This window comes from Tamandua tetradactyla, chromosome 4 (assembly GCF_023851605.1).
Source record: "Tamandua tetradactyla isolate mTamTet1 chromosome 4, mTamTet1.pri, whole genome shotgun sequence".
In the NCBI taxonomy this organism is placed as follows: domain Eukaryota; kingdom Metazoa; phylum Chordata; class Mammalia; order Pilosa; family Myrmecophagidae; genus Tamandua; species Tamandua tetradactyla.
The window spans coordinates 132,731,910-132,750,057 of NC_135330.1; the positions used below are offsets into that span (position 1 = coordinate 132,731,910).

An 18,148-nucleotide genomic window follows, 5' to 3' on the forward strand; every position below is an offset into this window, starting at 1 on the left:
GCATAGCAGGCAAGCACTTTGCCCGCTGAGCCACCGCGGCCCGCCCTTCATTGCCTATTTTTATTTCTTACAATTTTTATTCATATAGAATACAAAACAGGGAGTTAGTTATGTAAATTTGTGTAGAAGGGGTCATCATCCATGTGAATAAGTATCAATATGAACGTCACAAAAAGGAAGTAAATCTGGATTCAAGGAATTGCAGTATGCAAATTAAAAATAATAATAAAATTGCAGCTTCCTATTTCTGGACATTTTTTAATGAGCCTATATCTTTTTCATAAAAAGCATCATATGATCTTGAAAATTTGTCTTGTAGTGGTATACATAATAAGTAGGAACCCATGGCACCCAGAAAACCTAAAACTGTTTTATTGTGTCATTTAAGAACAAAGTTGGATAAAAAACTAATGCCTTGTATAATTAAAGACCTTTTCCTACAAGGCACACACAAAAAAATATGAAGCTGAGAAATAAAGAGTGGTTAAAGCCATGTAAACTGCAAATTTCTCTATAAATTACTTGGCATCCAATTTCTGTTAAATATTTAATGTTTCTAGAGTGGGTTATCACTTATACATCTGTCTTTTTGCTTTACTCTATAAAGAAAAGTGGAGCAGATGGGGACAGTGAGATAATATAAAGATACTTCTTCCTGAATGTGAATTCACTAAATATTTAGGATCTTGGCAGCAGCAGTTGTGCGCCATACGCAGAATGCCAGTCCTATAATCTCACCATCCATAGATGACAGCTGTTTTATATGTTGGCTTCTTTGCTTCGAATTTTTTTATAACACACGTTACAAACTTAAGACATATATATGTGTCTGTGTGTCCTGTTTTTCTCAATTAGCACTGTGTCACAAATATTTTCCATATGCAATATTCCATTATACCAATATCCATATTGTATTTAACTGTGTAATGTTAAACATCCCATTAAAAAAAAATGTTATATTTAATTCTAGGATGAACATTACTTTTTGCATCACATCTACCAATTTTCTTGCAATATATGGATAATAGTCAATTTACTTAGGCCATAAAAATAGTTAAATTTTAAAGGTATTGACCCTTATTGACATTTGGTGTGTACATGTATGTAAACAGAAAACCAATATATCCCAGAAACAAGAATATTTTCAAAGCATTTTTTTAGATGGTAAGACTAAAAATTGTTTGACTGATCAAATATAGCATTCATACAAATCACTCCAATAATATTTATTTTAGAACATCAGTAATTCAGCAAAGTGCTAAAGGCTCAAAGATGAAATGGATCCCAAGATGTAACATAAGAGCTCATTGAGACAAATAATGCATATTACAGGAGAGTTTCTGTAACTGTGATGGGATCTGATTTTCTTTGATGTAGCATGTTGCTGATTTTAAAAGACTCTTCAGGTGACATTAGAGGCTACAATTTAACTTCCAAAAAATGTAACTTGAATATTCAAAATTATCATAAAATGAAAGGGTAATGAGGAAGGGTGATGGTGTAACCACAGTTGCAATAATATATTTATTTGGCCATGATTAGAAGAAAATTGGGAAATACCTACATGTTAATTTCATATTATCCACATAAAAGTCTGGCAACTTTTAATATCTGTTTATATAAAGATTCATTCTAAAATAGATCATCAACTGTCTTTTAGGGTGTGGATAGTTCAAATTTTTAGAACACCCTCCTATTCCATTAAACTCAGATATTAAACTCACCAAGAAAATGTTATTATTATTTTCCCAGACACTTTAAAGGAAAAAAAATATTCTAGAAATAAGTGATACTCGTTGAAAGGAGGAGAAATATGCTGGTGACCAATCTAAGCACACTTCCTATCCCCTAATAAGTGCTAAATTCCAATTAAAACAAATGCTTAGATGCTTAAATGCATATTATTCTATTATAAATTAACTGCTTGATAGTAGTCAGTCCTTTATATATGTGCACAGCATGTAGATTCCTCTGGGAAATCTGTATCACAAAGTTCTGAGCCTTCAAAGTTCAGACAGTGGACTTCTCGCCAAGATGAAGAATGTCACACACACGTGCGTGCATGCACGTATGCACGTATGCACGTGAACACCAAACCTTCAGAAAGGAAAACATACCAAATATATTCTCTAGGCAACTTCTCAAAAACATCAAGTTATGCCTTAATTTAACTGAACAAATAACGTCAGCACTCAATACATTGTTGTCAAACATATTAAGATGAGAATTGAATAGTTAAAAATGTTTATTCTCCCTCAAATTCTTCCCAGTATTCTCTTCAACTTCTCACCAAGAGGGAATAATTTGCCATTGCCTTTGGCTTGCTAGCAAAAAACTGTACTGATGCTCATCTACAACTAAAGGTATGCACAAGGCACATTCATTGTACCTTCTTGACTTGGGGGTCAGTTAAGATCTTGGGATTCAACACATCCCTCTATATCCTTTACAGAACTGTCATTATGAAAGGGTAAAAATAGACTCATCCATAAGGACATGAATTATACTCAGCATTTTATACTCAAGGATACAGAGCCAGTGCTATCCTTGTGCCTACATAAGAAATCTTCTATGAGATTCAACCCATTCAGCTTTCAAATCCATTGCCCTTGTCAGCATCTGTGAATTCCTCTCCGAATTACCAACTTGCATGAAGTGATGTATTCAACAAATAATTATTATTTACCAATTATGTGGTGGTATTATGAACAGAGAAAGTAATAAACTATTGTCCCTTTCCTCAAGGAAGAGAATTTCTCTGTGTCTATTAGCTAATTCATCAGGTTAAGAAATACTTGGCTAAATACAGATGTCACTTAATGGCATCTGCCTCCAAGAATACATTTATATTTTTTACCATTTTTAATCTAATTTTATTGAGATAAATTCACATACCGTACAATCCATTCAAAATATACAATCAATGACTCACAATATAATCACATAGTTGTACATCCATCACCATGCTCATTTTTAGAACATTTACGTTACTCCAGAAAAAGAAATAGGAAAAAGAGAACACCAGGCATCTAATACCCGTTACACCATTCTCTTATTGGTCACTTGTATTGCAGTGCACCCAGTTTTAAGACTTATAATAAAAATTAACAATGCAGTTTATTTTGCATTATATATATATATATATATATACACATATATACGTATATATATATATATGTGTGTGTGTGTATGTATAACAGGACAAAACATCCAGAAGTATCTAAGCAGACATAGGCAACTGATCTTTGTTTCCCTTTTTTTATTTTTTGCAATATAGTTTTACAATCATTTTCAAAGCTAGAAGATTACAATTTAACAACTTCAGGTATTTCCCTATCACTATTTTAAAACACTAGATGCCAAAAAGAAATATCTATATAATGAGTTAGTAGTCACAGTCATTTATCAAATCCTAATTTCTCAGTTACACCTCTGCCTTATCATTTGGTCATTCTCTCAATCTTCAGGGGTATCTGGGCAATGACCATTTTAATTTCTTCATGCCAGAAAGGAATGCTGACTTTATAGGGTAGAGGAATGAGACTGACTGATGTTCTTGGTACCTCTGGGTTTCAGGGCCTTTCTGGTATAGGAATAATTTGTAAGCCTTTGGTTTCTGAAAAAAATTAAGTCTCATTAAGAAAAACTTTCATAGAGACTTAGAAAGACCCTAGGACATTCCCGAGGGTTTTCAGGAAAACTGTTGGTTGGGGCTTGACATACTGTGGTAGTTTGCAATATCTGGCTGATGCTTGCATAAGAGCAACCTCCAGAAGGATCCCTCAAATCTACTGGAAATCTTTTAGCCACTAAACTATTTTGTTCCATTTCTTTTCCCTCTTTTGGTCAAGAACATATTCTTAATCCCATGATGGCAGGGCCAGACTCATCCCTAGGATTCATATCTCATGTTGCCAGGGTATCTAATACCCCTGGGAGTCATGTCCCACATAGGGGGATGGGTAGTGAGTTTATGTGCAGAGTTGGCTTAAAGAGAAAGGTCACATCTGATCTGAGCGATAAAAGAGGCTCTCTGAGGTTGACTCTGGCATAATTATAAGCAGGCCTAGCTTTAGCATAAGAATGATTTTCTTCTGATCCAGAATTACCTGATATATTTTCTATAAAAGTCACTGAACACAGGAACATTTTGATGTTTATTATGCAATCAAATCTCCTTACTTTAGAAGCATCTCCATATAAATGGTGTGCTGGGAAAAAATACTTTATTCTCTATTCACCCTCTGAAGTAGTCATTCATGGTTCATATGACAGCTTTAGGGTTCAAGTTCTCTTATCTGAAAATGAGAATGCAAATCATTTTACAGATATAAAGCCTGACATCAGTGCTACTTAAACAAATCTCATGATTCATTAAAACACTTCATAGTCTCCATACCCCAAACCTCTATTAGGTGCTTAAGTGCCACCAAAGCTTTATCAACAAGTACTCATGCACCACTCACAGGAATCACTCACACTGTGGAGGGCATATATTCACGTAGCAAATGCCAAATGTACAGAGCTTTAAGTAATTATGCATGCACACTTAAGACACATCCCCCCTTGCCAGATTTAGGTAAGTACCACCAATTATGAATGTGCATTTAAGATCTACATGCAGTTTACCTGCAAAACTGACAGAATTTTTCCTACCTAAATCACTTTTCACTAAGAAGTAACTAAAATAGGAAATGGATAACATATAAATAGCTATACATATATACATTATATATATATATATATATATATATATATATATATATATATATATATATGTAAAATAAAAGCAATAGAACACATACTAGATAGTAGTTTTAGTACTGGTGATTCCCTATAATATATCACAGACATTAGTGAATGTTCATACAGTTGTTTTAATGATTATGTTAAGTCCCTGAGCTAGGGAAGGAATTTAGGGAAACACCATTGTAGAAATCAATCCAAAACTTTAGATGAAGCTAATTGGCCCAAACTGGGTACATAAAAAAGATAGCTCAAACTGTCAAAACTTTAAAATGCCATCCCAACATCAGTTTGAACTTTTCACGAATTTAATGAACATGCACTGAAAATGTACCTATAGAGATTTTCCAGCTCCTAAACTCCATAATTTTGGCTTAAAACCTATAATGAACTAAAAATAGGAGAACTAATTTAATGATGAATCTCTTCTATAGTTCTAAAGGCAACCTGATGTTCTTTCCAAAAACCAACATCTATTAAGAAATGTGGTATACTGAAGTGGTTTGCTTTATTGCATATAAAGAAGAGACACCACAAACCCCATTATTCTCCCATTAGAGGAAAGAAGGCTATGTTAACATGCTCCTCACAAGGCATTTATATCTGCTTGGAGAAGAGGCATATAGTGTATGGGGAAAAAGATTGGTATAGGTTTACAAACTACCTATACAACTGAGATACTAGCATAGAAAGCTTTTTATTTTTAATTTTGACTATATGAAAATAAATGAGCCTGAATTCCCACAAATTATACATAACAGACTACAAGAGTGACATTTTTAGGGTCTGAGCAGTATATATATTATTCTGGGGAGGCGGGGGCATGGGCAGCCACTGGTAAGCAAGCCTGGGTCTCCTTCATTCCAGGCGAGAATTCTGCCTGCTAAGCCACTGTGGCCTGCCCAGCAGTATATTTTTATACCCAAGATTCTGGCCCAACATAAAAATCTTATTACCAACATATCCAGAATATCATTTGGGTCTGTATTACAATTAGTTTTGCCTGACACTAATCACTGCCATGCTGTTAGGGAATTCATAGATACCTTTGAAGCAAGCATTGCCCAGATCTCACCTACCCCCCACTTCCTCCTCTGAGGAAGTTACAAACACATGCTAAGTGGCATCTTCCCATCTTCCACTACCCCTACCTTCTTTTCTACTGTGTGCCATTCCCTGCACTTGAGAAGATGTTAGCTCTAAAGACAAGACCTGACCAGACCCAGAAACCAGGAACAGGCAACCCCAGGTGCTTTTCAGAATAAGCATTCTCAGTGGCAGGGCCCCCTCCTCTGAGGTAGATAAAACCACACCTAATATAGACGTAAAGTGGGGCTTGTGAAGCTGTTACCTACGGAGCAATTTTGACCACCTAGGGAGACAGTCCTTCTTGGAAGGACTTTTTATCTGCTTTTTTAGACTCTCTGTGCTGAGTGACAAAGAGATTTTTTGCCCTTTCTGGACTCTTTATTTTGTGCAAGTAGTAAAAGATTAATTTGCTGACAGTTTCTGTTCTGCCCTGAACCTGTCTTCCCATAATGCACTATTATAGCAACTCGCTCCACAAAATGCTTAGCTAATTTTTATATTTCTTGCTATCTTTTTGTCACATAAATAATGTGTATTTTTTAATATTTGAAACTGAATTGATAATTGATAAATTTAGACTTTAAGAAAAAAATATGTGGTCAGTTATTGCATATTGGTTAAATATATTCCCCTCCTATTCAGTTTTAATATCCTTTGCAAAAACAATGCTATGGATAGGCAATCATCATGGTATTTAAAAATCAGAATATTTTAGAGGGTTTAATATTCAAATTATTAATACTGGGCAAAAACCTGTGAAAGTTGAAAGACAAAAGTTCTGCAAAAAGCTACACAGACTTAAAAATATACAAATTTATTTTTTAAAATAATTTCTTATGTTGCATATAATTATTTTAAAGTAAGTAATTATAGAATCGTTTTTATACATTTGGGTCCATTGAAGCCTTTTATTCTGGTGCATTGCTCAACCAACGCAAGAATTTAGGCTTCTACGTTATGCTAGGGATTCTCAAAATTTTCTGTACTTCCATCTGTAACATTCTTCATTTATGTAAGTTTTTCTTAGAATAGTGGATATGGAATGGTAATAATATATTACATTTCACACCTCCCCACTGCCCTGCCCAGATTCTGAAATAAACCGAATTGGAATTGACTAAATCTTATACTCTTTACATCTTTTCTTCATAAAATATGGTCCCAGGATGAGTAGTGCCTTCATAACGCCAGAACTAATTGGAAACTTAGAATCCAGGGCATTACTCAAATCTGCTTAATCACTGAGGTTATACATCAGTCTTCCCCAAGCAAATCAATTCTATTTCAAAATCGCAAGAAACAAAGCTTGTCAAAAGTATCACCAAGAAACTACCTTTGTTCACTTAGCTTATAAGGATTTTTTTATGGTCCCTTCTCTAACAAAACAAATAGCTACAAATAGATTATATAATATCATAAATGACACAAACTACATTGTTTACATTTATCTTGAAGAGAAAAGGAACATAGCATTTCTATGAGATAAGAGACTCTACTAGAACATTTTGAAAACAAAAAACATTAATTGAACAAATTATTTTTGCCATAGATGAGTGATTTACAAAATGTAATGAGTAGTTACTTAATTACCTAGGTAAAAATAGATTTAATAAAGAATACTGGTGAAAGCCTCAGCTGCTTGGCAACATGTGATTTGTTAACATAATTATTAGAATTACCAAATATGATTTTGACAAAATTAATCAATTTTAGAAGCACAGTAAAAGGCTGTCAATGCTAGATGAGTTTCTTATTCCTTTACATTCAATGTCCCCTCTCTGTTTGCCTAAAATAAATGTGCTAGATTTCTATAAATTGAATAACTATCCATTAATTATACCACATTGCTCTCTGTACTCCGTATATCAGGAGAGATAATGGTGTTAATTTTGTGGACAATAATAAGGCAGACAACAAGATAAATTTCAGGTCCCAACCCTTCACGATAGGATCCAAACCTACTTTTACAGTCCCTCTGCTCACCCTGTACCCCTACAAGGCATTTTCCATCATTCATATCTTCCAGACCCTTTCATATCTCCTTATTTTGACCAGACTGAATCCTCTCCCAATTGTCTCTTCATTCTTCCTTTCCCTTTCCAGATTTGGATATCTTATTGTGATGTTTAATTTCATGTGTCCATTTTGCTAGGTTATGGTGTCCTAAACAAGCACTGGCCTGATTGTCACTGTGAAGGTATTTAATAGGCAGATTTAAATCTTTTATCAGTCAACTGCAATATGGCTGATCACATCTACAATCCACAAAGACTTCATTCTGTAGTGAAAAAGGTCTTCTTATCCAATCAGTTGAAGGTCTCAAAGGGAACAGCTGATTATTTCAACAGTCAGAAAAAAAGAATTTCTGTAACTATTTCAACCAACAAGATTCTCCTGGAGAATTCGTCTTCACCTTCATTGGAGTTCCTATCTTGTGGCTTATTGTGGGAAATTCCATGTTACTATGGATTTCCCAAATGAAGTCTACCCTTTACAATTCAGACTTACCAATCCCTATGATTCCATAAGCCAATTCCCATCATAAATCTCTTTAATATTTACATATATATGTAGGTATATGTCTAATTTACATATATATATGTATATATAATATGCATTTACTCTGTTTTTCTGGAGAATCTTGACTAAAATACTCATGATCATCTTTTTTTGTATTTGTTTCTTCTTTACCATATGTAACTTTTTCATGGTTCAAGAATTCTTTACTTTGATAAACCGCCAACTTCTAATCTGAGCTAAGTAAGGCAAGTTTAAAAGCAGGGACTCAGAATAATTTGGGCAGTGAATAAAGATGTTCCTGCAAAGTCCCTTGGGAGAAAGGAGGAAATATTTAACTTCCCCATTTGGAGAATTTCTGATATGCTAGCGAGCAGTGGGGTCAACCAAATCAATAGGCTAAGTCCTGAATCCTGGGGTTTGGCACTATGAAACTTATTCCTGAAAAGGATAGACTAAGCCTACTTAAAATCAGGCCTAAGAGTCACCTCAGAGAACTTTTGCTGCTCAGATGTGGTCTCTCTCTCTATGCCAACTTGTTAGGTGAACTCATTGCCCTCCCTCCTACATGTGACATGATCCCAGGGATGTAAATCTTCTTGGCAACATGGGACAGAAATCCTGGGATGAGCCAGGAGCTGGCATCAAGGGAGTGAGAGAGACTTCTTAACCAAAGGGGCGGATGAGAGAGATGAGAAAAGTAAAGTTGCAGTGGTTGAGAGGTTTCAAACAGAGTTGAGAGATTGTCTTGGAGGTTATTCCTATGCATTATATAGATACCTCTTTTTAGTTTATGGTATATTGGAGTGGCTGGAAGGAAGTACCTGAAACTATTGAGCTGTGTTCCAGTGGCCTTGATTCTTGAAGATGACTTCATGAAGATATAACATTTGCGATGTGACTGTGTGATTGTGAAAAGCTTGTGTCTTCACAAAGCTCCTTTTATCCAGTGTACGGACAGATGAGTAAAAATATATATATGGATAAAAAATGAATAAATAATAGGGGGAATAAAGGGTAAAATAAATTGGGTAGATGGAAATACTAGTTGTCAATGAGAGTGAGGGGCAAGTGTATGGTATGAGTTTTTTCTTTTTTCTTTTTATTACTTTTTCTGGAGTAATGCAAATGTTCTAAAAAATTATCATGGAGATAAATACACAACTATGTGATGATATTTTGAGCTATTGATTGTACACCATGATGTATCTGTATGAAGATTTCTCAATAAAAAAAATTTTCTAAAAAAAGTAAGACTCTGAGCAGTATGTAGCCTTTTAATTAATTAATTTATTTGTTTATTTATTTATTTTTGGTGCATGGTCTGGGAATCAAACCTGGGTCTCCTACATGGAAGGCGAACATTCTACTAGTGAACCACTCATACACCCTCAGTTCATAGCCTTTTGACTACATTTATTCTTTTTTTAACTTTTGATTTTTGAATTACTTTCAAACTTATAGGAGAATTACAAAAATAATGCAAACCCCACACAGAGAACTCTAACATACCCTTACCCCCCATACCCAGATTCACCAATTTTAACATTTTTTCACCTTTACTGTATCATCAAGCTAGCTAGCTATTTGTCTTTCTATTCATTTTCTGAATATTTGAGTGTAGATCATATACATTATGCTCCTTGAACATTTCATATTGCCGTTTTCATTTCATAAGAACAAGGATATTCACTAACGGAACCATGGTAAGTGTGCTTTATCAAGTTCAAAAAATTAATTTTGAAAAAAGCTTTAAAAAATTATATTACAATTTATTCATATGTCTCAGTAATGCACCGTTGAGCCTTCTCTCCTCCTTTGTTAGAACCTATCAGCCTGCATTGCATTTAATTGTCATTGTTTCTTCAGTTGTTCTTTCATTTTTTTAATTGTGAGAACTTACATACAATATAAATTTTCCCATCTCAATCACTCCCAAACATATCATTCAATGGAATAATCACATTCACAATATAGTGATACCCTCACCAATTTCCATTATTAAAACTTTCCTATCTCCTCAAATAGAAACCCTGTATTCATTTCACACAAAATCTCCATTCTCCCTGCCTCCCATCTCTGGCAACCTGTACTGTAAATCCTGTCTCTCTGAGCTTGCATATTCTCTAATATCTTCTTTGTAGTTACCATGGGGCTTAAATTTAACATCCTAAATCTGTTACTTTCATTTGCTTAAAAACCAACTTAGCGTCAATAGCATACAGAAACTATATTCTTATTCTACTCTGTCCCTTCACCTTTATATAGCTCTTATTATAAACTATATGTTTTTATATTGAGTAAAAGCAACTGATTTCTTATTACATTTTTATCCCTTTGCCTTTTAAATCCTGTAGGAAATAAAAAGTGGGGTAAAATCCAAAAATTCATTAGCATTGGCATGTATATGTACCCATATCATTACCCTCATTAGATATATTTATTTCTTTATGCTGGTTTAATCTCTTTTTCATTGTCCTTTCTTCTTACCTTGATAACTCTCTTTAGCAACTCTTCTAAGACTGATCTATTTGGTGACAACTCCCTCAGCATTTATCTAGGGAAGTTCTAGTCTCTCCCTCATTTTTGAAAGACACTTTTGCCAAATAAAGAATTCTTCATTGACATTATTTCACTTTCAACACTTTAAATATGTCATTCATACCACTGTCTTCTTGCTTCTATGGTTTCTAATGAGAAATTGGCACTTAAGCTCATTGAGATGTCCATGTACATGGCACATTGCTTCTCTCTTGCAGCTTTATCAAATTCTCTCTCTTTTTTTTGCAGCATGCATCTATTTGGGTTTATCCCATTTGGAGTTTGTTGACTGTCTTAGATATGAATATTCATGTCTTTCATTAAATTTTGAAAATTAGCCATTATTTCTTTTTTTAAATGTAATACTGTTTATTTAACTTCAAAAACGTTTCAGCTTTCTAAACATACAAAAATATGACAGAACATTGCAAATTGTGTTTAAGTACAGATGGTCCTTAAACTTTGATGCAGTGGCTGTTCACATTGCTGACAATGAAGAGTTCTACAGTTTGTTAAAAACAGTTTTAAAACTACTGCACTTTACTAAAAAAAAAAAAAAACCAAACACTTCTCATGCCAGTTGACCCCCAACTCCACCCCTTGCAACAGTTATGAATGGCAGCAGAATGCTGTGTCACTATATTCAAAAACCTGAAGCCAAATGGATGTCGACTGCAGTGTCAACAGGTGCATGCCCTGAGCTGCAGCCCTTCCAAAGGACATTTCTACCTCCATTTCAATGCCAAGCATGGACCATCTGAGAATTTCCCTCATTTCATTCCTTTTTACAAACTGTAGATATTTACAATTGATAACAGGATTTCTAGACAAAAAAAAAAAATAGAGTTAACATCACCTTAAAAATTAGAAAACAAAGAAACAAAAATGCCAGAAACACCTTTCAATGCCTTGTCATACCAACAGCAAAGGGCGCAGAGTGAGAACACCAAAAGGCCTTTTCATTTTAAAAATGTTTGGGAATATGTACAACTTTGGTAAAGTTTCAGGATGCTCCTGACACCCGTGTTTACTTCATGTAAACTACTGACAATTTCTAGAACATTTTGAGAGACTGCAATATGATGATCCAATTTTGTAATTAAACCCAATGAGGGCTACAGACAGTGTCTCAAATAAGAGCTGTGGCCAGCATGGCACTCCCCTACTCTAAGATATTCACCAGGAGACAGGGCAACAGCTTTTTATTCATCCTCCTCCTCTTCTTCTTCCTCTTCCTCCTCCTCATCTTCCTCTTCTACTTGTTTCCAGGCAACTTTAGCGGGACCCTTCACACTACCAAACTTCCCTTTATAGTCAGCAACATCCATCTCGCACTTCTCCTTCAGCTTCACCACCTTATGGCTGCAAGGCTGCTTTTCATTGTCACTCAGGTTGTTCCACATCTCACCCAGCTTTTGACCACATCTCCAACAGAGATGCCAGGGGTTGTGGATTTGATCTTGGGGTGGAATTCTGAACCGAAGAAGAAGAACCCAGACAGTGGTTGTTTGGGAGCATAAGGATCTTTCTTCTTCTCGCCTCCCTTAAGTGGTCCATAATCTTTCATTTCCCTGTCATAATATACCTTGTCCACCTTTGATATTTTCTTGGAAAATTCCACACAATTCATAGAAACCCCAGGGTTTTCCCTCTTATATTCCTCTCTGCACATCTGCACAAAGAAAGCATAAGCAGCCATCTTGCCCTTTGATTTCTTGGGGTCATCTTTAGCCATCCTGACTGTACTGTTCATCAGTCTGCTATCATTTCTTTGAATATTCTTTCTGCCACTTTCTCTTTCCCTTTTCCTTCTGTAATTCCCACAATGCATGTGATATGCTTGATGGTGCCCCAGTAGTTTCTCAGGCTCTTCATTTTCTTCAGTCTTTCTTCCTTCTGCTTTTGAAACTAGATTATTTCAATTGGCTTATCTTCGAGTTCTCTGAGTCTTTCTTTTGCCAGCTCCAATCTATTTCTTAAACTCTCTACAGAATTTTGAATGCCTGTTATTGTAGTCTTCAGCTCTGATTTCTCCCTTTTCTTAATTTTCACCTCTCTGTCATATTCTCTTTGAATTCATTTATGGTTTTCTTGGTTTCCATTAGTTCTTTGTCCATGTTTTCCTTTAGTTCTTTGAGCATATTTAGAATAAATTTTTTAATTCTTTGCCTGCTATGTCATAAGCCTGGTCCTCTCCACTGATTTTTTTTTTTATGTTTCAATATCTTGTTTGCCTATACCACTGCTCCTGTTTCTTTGTATATTTTGTTATCTTTTGTTGAAACCTATACATTCTGATATTTAAAGTGTAATCTCTGGAATTTAGACACTGAGGCATCTGATCTTTTCTTATGTCCAGCTAGTGCTCTGAGCAGAACTTTTCTTGAATGTCAGGAGCTAACCAGAGAAAAAGAGAGAGAGAGGGAAATGAAAATGCCTCTCCCAGTAATTGCAGTTTGGTGTGTGCAAATAAACTCCTCAGGGCTCATTCATACAGTCAGTTTAGAGAATAGCTTCAGCCAAAGCATAGGGACCACTCTGTCTCTTTAGGAACATGTATCTTGTATTGAGCATATGTGTGTGTGGTCCTAGAAATTCCCCCATTTACATGGTTGTGAATGTCCCTTCTTCCCTAGGAAATAGTTTCCTCACAGTCCCAGGCACTGCATTATATCCATAGCCAGCAACCCCTTGTCCCAGACAACATGACTTGACTGCTTTCCCATAGTATTATGTAAGAGAGTTCTGTGAACTGCCTTCTACATGCAGGGCAAGTTCTGGGATCGAAAATTTCTCAGGCCATTACCAGATTAGGCCAGATATACATGTTCTCAGTATGTGCACAAAGTTACTCTGCTCCTTCCAGAACTGGGACCAGGGATCTGAAGGGTGCACAGGCTGTCCCCATACTGAGCCAATAAGGGGATGAGGGTGGGACTAGCCAGGGTACTATGAGATTCTACAACCTTAAGTAGACTTTTTCTTGATTCAGTGCTCATCCTGTTACTGCAATCCTTTAACTGTTTCCTAGAAGTTTGAGAAAGATTTTTCTGCCAGTCTATTCTGGTTATTCAAATTCATAATTATCTTTTAAGAATGGAATCAAATAAAGATTTCTCTGTGTCACTTTCTTCACAAACTAACACTGAAGTCTCCTGTGTTGCTATATGGAGAATTTACTTCACATTGCTATTATAGCATTTATCGGATTCTATGGTAATAATATTTTACATGATTGTTTCTCTCAAGAAAAAGGTATGTAAAAGAAGACCAAGCACTTCCTCAGAATAGAGACAATGTAACATCCATTCTGGCACTCCATTGGCACTGTTCTTAATACTCAGCCAGCTCTCAACAATCTTTTCTGAATGAGGGGATGCATTTTTTATCAATTAGGCATTATGATAAATTTCCCCACGTAAAGTCTTCCTTTTATTTTTTATTACATGCCTTGTAGCAGCCACAAAAACAACAGCAGACATTTATTGCAGACTTATCTAGTTTTGGGCACTGTGCTAATAGCTTTACATTCATTATTTATCTCATTTAATCCTTATAGCAGTCCTCTGAGGTAGGGGCAATTATTATCCCCTTTCAAGATAAGAATACTGAACTAAGAGAGATCACAAAGATAGCAAATAGCAATATCAGGATAAAAACTCAGCACCTTTTGACTTCAGCACCTTCCTCTTTGAATGCATACAAAAAAGCAACCTCCTACACAACTGAAATGAGAACTAATAAAAAGCTTTAGCTGTGGCATAAGCAACAAAACATTTGAAAATAATCCCCTGCCTATTAACTGCAAAATAAATGACTTTCCATCAGGAAGTTTCCCCTGCTTTTATCCTTCTTATCCTGCATTATATTTATTAATGCACCATGTTTATTTCATATAAAGAGATTCCATTACCTGCTCATATTATTCTATTTATATATGCTTAGTGTATTACCATATAATCCTAATCTATCAACCATCCTACAGTTAAATATTTCTTTCAATTAAGTATTCCATTTTCCCATTTTGTTTTTTAAAAGTTTGTATTTATTTTGTAAGGTCAAAGAATATTTTAAAAAGCTTAAAATTCTAAATCTAATCCATGAATAAAAGCAGTGGCTGCTATTCACCTAAAAGGTCTTAAGTAGTACTTTGATTAATCATTCTCAAGCATCATTAATTTTTTCTTAAATTTTTTGATTTTTTATATTTTTTGGACACCTATATTCAGAAATCTAAAAGAACCAAAATTCCCTTTTATTTCTTCAAATGCATATGAAATTCAGTTCTCTCAATATTATGGTTTCAGTGTTTCTAAATGAACAAAAGATAAGCAAGTTGAATTAAAATTCAGGTATTCATGGAAATCAGAAACATATGTGCCTGTGGAGTATGGTGATTGACTTATTTCCCTCCTAGTTTTCTCCCCATCATATGTAATTTCTAGGATTCTAGAATTTCCTCCCACATGCTAATCCCCATCTCAGAATCTGTTTATAGGGTTGTGCAATTTGCAATGAGCCCTGTCCAGCAAATTCCAAGAAAAAGTATCAATTGGCCTCTGCATTATCTGGAAAAATCTAGACTATGATCTAATTAATATATTGGTGAGAAAACAAGCACCTTTTCTGCTAAAAATCAACATAGTCTAATATCTACTTAAACACATGAAAGAAGTTCGATTGCCTCTTCCCATAAGCTTCTACTTAGTGAAGCAATGCAAGAGGAATTTACTTAGTAGCCTTTACCTAAAATGGGTATATTAATAGAAAAGCAGAAAAGAGAGAGACACCAGTCAAGAGAACAACAGCGTTCTAGAAAGAATTAGCAGGATTTGAATGCCTACGGTAAGATATATAGAAAGACTACGTCTTACCCTGGGCAAAGCTATCACATGGTTCACGTTCTTTTCTTCTCTCCTTTAAATGTATGGAACACATTTTTATGTGTCTCTTCAACGTTTAGTTAATAAAAAGGAAAGTGAGAGTGGGGAAAAATCTCAGTTCACAAAAATTTATAGAACAATGTATTTTAGTTGATCTCATTTAGTTCCTTACTTCAAAGATAAAGGAATTGAGGTTTGATAACCTGTTTAATTAAATCTCAGAGTAAGTGATCAACATCAGTACTTTTTTCAAAACACTGTTACCATTTTTACACCAAACATGCATGTTTATACAAATCACCCTCAATTATGTCCTACAGTTTGGTGGAAACAAATTATTTACAAGTAAGGAAATAATTATGTGACAGTTTGCAAAGTTCCATTAGGAAAGTATGTGCAAGTATACCTTTTGCAGTTATAACTAAATGTTGCAGTGAATATAAATTGTACACACATGTATACATGTTGAACTCATGAACAAACACTACCAGTTAAAATTCTTGAGTTGTATAACTGATAATTGCACTCTCCACCATAGAAAAATATATGCATATATCTAATAATCTATTTACACATTTTAGGTGTTAGGTTTTATCAATGAGAACCCAAACATTATCATTAATGTTTTAGAAATATTAATAATCATTTTATAATTGCAACAAGGCACAACAAACCATGAAGTAAAATTGATTAATGCCATTCTGATGCAGATTGGAGGCACCAAAGAAGTGCATTAATCAGAACTACTGCATTACTTGTCATATTGTATTGCTTAAATATTCCATAGATTACTCAAGCCACTAAATTCTAAATTAACCTAAATAACATATTGCCTTAAATTAATTTGCTCCCCAAGGAATCAATTCTATAGATATTAATTGTTTATCTGAACACTGAAAATATATTTGCTTCAGAGTTTTATAGCTGTTTACAACTCAAGCCATATTTACATTGCCTACCATTGGTTTATTAACAGTCCACAATTATTTAGAATCTAATGCTAAATCGTTTAAGCTTTAGAGTGGAAGACACATTTATCTTCCCAATTAGTATTGGTGGATGTTTTGTGATGTGGCAGTCTGACTAGGCCGAACTACATCTCTTAGAATTCCTTTCCCTACATGTTTCCAGTTAGGTGGGAGAAAGAGATTCTCTTTGTGGTATTTGGAGGGTGGAAGTGAGGCCACAGCCATTTTGTAGCTCACCCAGATTGACCTGCTAGCTCATCTTGTTTGTGTAGGGCAGAGACTAGTTTATCTGCCTGCGGTTTCTCAGATTTAGGGTCAGGTCTGCATTTAACTGTTACAAAAATCTCCAACTTCTGCAGGATACCCATATCAGCAAGGTTAGAGACAGTAAGAATTGCTAGCTTGCATTTTTAGGTTCCAGTGTGTCTTGTTCTGCCACGCTTTTCTTCACACTCCCTTTCCTGATGGTTGGAATGCTCTCACAGGACATCTCAGCAGGGTCCATGGCAGTTTGGGCTCAGGTGTACACAGCACGGAGATTCTGTTTTGGGTCCCAGGGGACTCACCCTCTGGAAAGTTTTGTGTTCAGGGAACACCCCACCCCATAAAGGATAGTGCAGTAAAAGCTCTCCTCTCACAAATCTAAGGGCTTAGTTGGAACCTCCCACAAGCTATTGTTCTGCTCCTGCTCCTAGTCCCAGTGGATTCTGGGGATTCCCAGACTCCATTTGGAGACTCTCTCTCTCCTTCTCTGTCATGCAGATGTGGGGATGCCTGATTCTGTTCTTCAGAGACACAGATTATGCCCCTGAACTGCAACCCCAAAGAGTGTCCCCACTGAGTGTTCTTGTTCTTTCCCACTTCTTCATTCTTTTTTCCATGTTTTGGCACCAAATGTAACAAATTGCAGGGGTGGGGGGTGTTCAGTGCAACACTCATAACCACTCAGCAAGCTGAGGTTGAAAGGAGTTTATCGTAAAGGAGGGAGGGGGGATGAAGGAGGAGGGAGAGGAAGGGGCGAGGGGGAAAGGGTAAAGAAACACTTTCTTCAAGAACCTGAAGAAAATGTCCACCTGGGTTGTGATGTGTTCTTCCTTATACATTCTGAAGTTGACCGTTCCAGACTGGTCTTGAATTCTGCTTTTGGAGACTCGTCTCTTCTTTGTGCCTGTTCTGATCTGTATGCTCTTTATTGGTAGAGTTTGTGCTATAAATCCTACTTTGATGTGGTTTCTTGCCCTGGACAGCATTTGGCAAGAGGTTTCACGAGTTGTGGCAAGGAGGGGGAAGGGGAAGTGTCAAGAGTCAGTGGACCTTGAGTTTCGGCTTTTGCTGCAGGGTGAGGAGGGAGTAGGGGCCTGAGTTCTGTCCCCTGTAACCTGTCACAGACTTGCAGCTCCAGCC

General features: G+C 35.6%; 1 pseudogene; it reads right to left on the reverse strand.

Moving 5' to 3' along the window:
- Positions 1-12,095: 12,095 nt before the first annotated feature.
- LOC143679359 (high mobility group protein B3 pseudogene) lies at positions 12,096-12,628 on the reverse strand (annotated as a pseudogene).
- Positions 12,629-18,148: the final 5,520 nt, after the last annotated feature.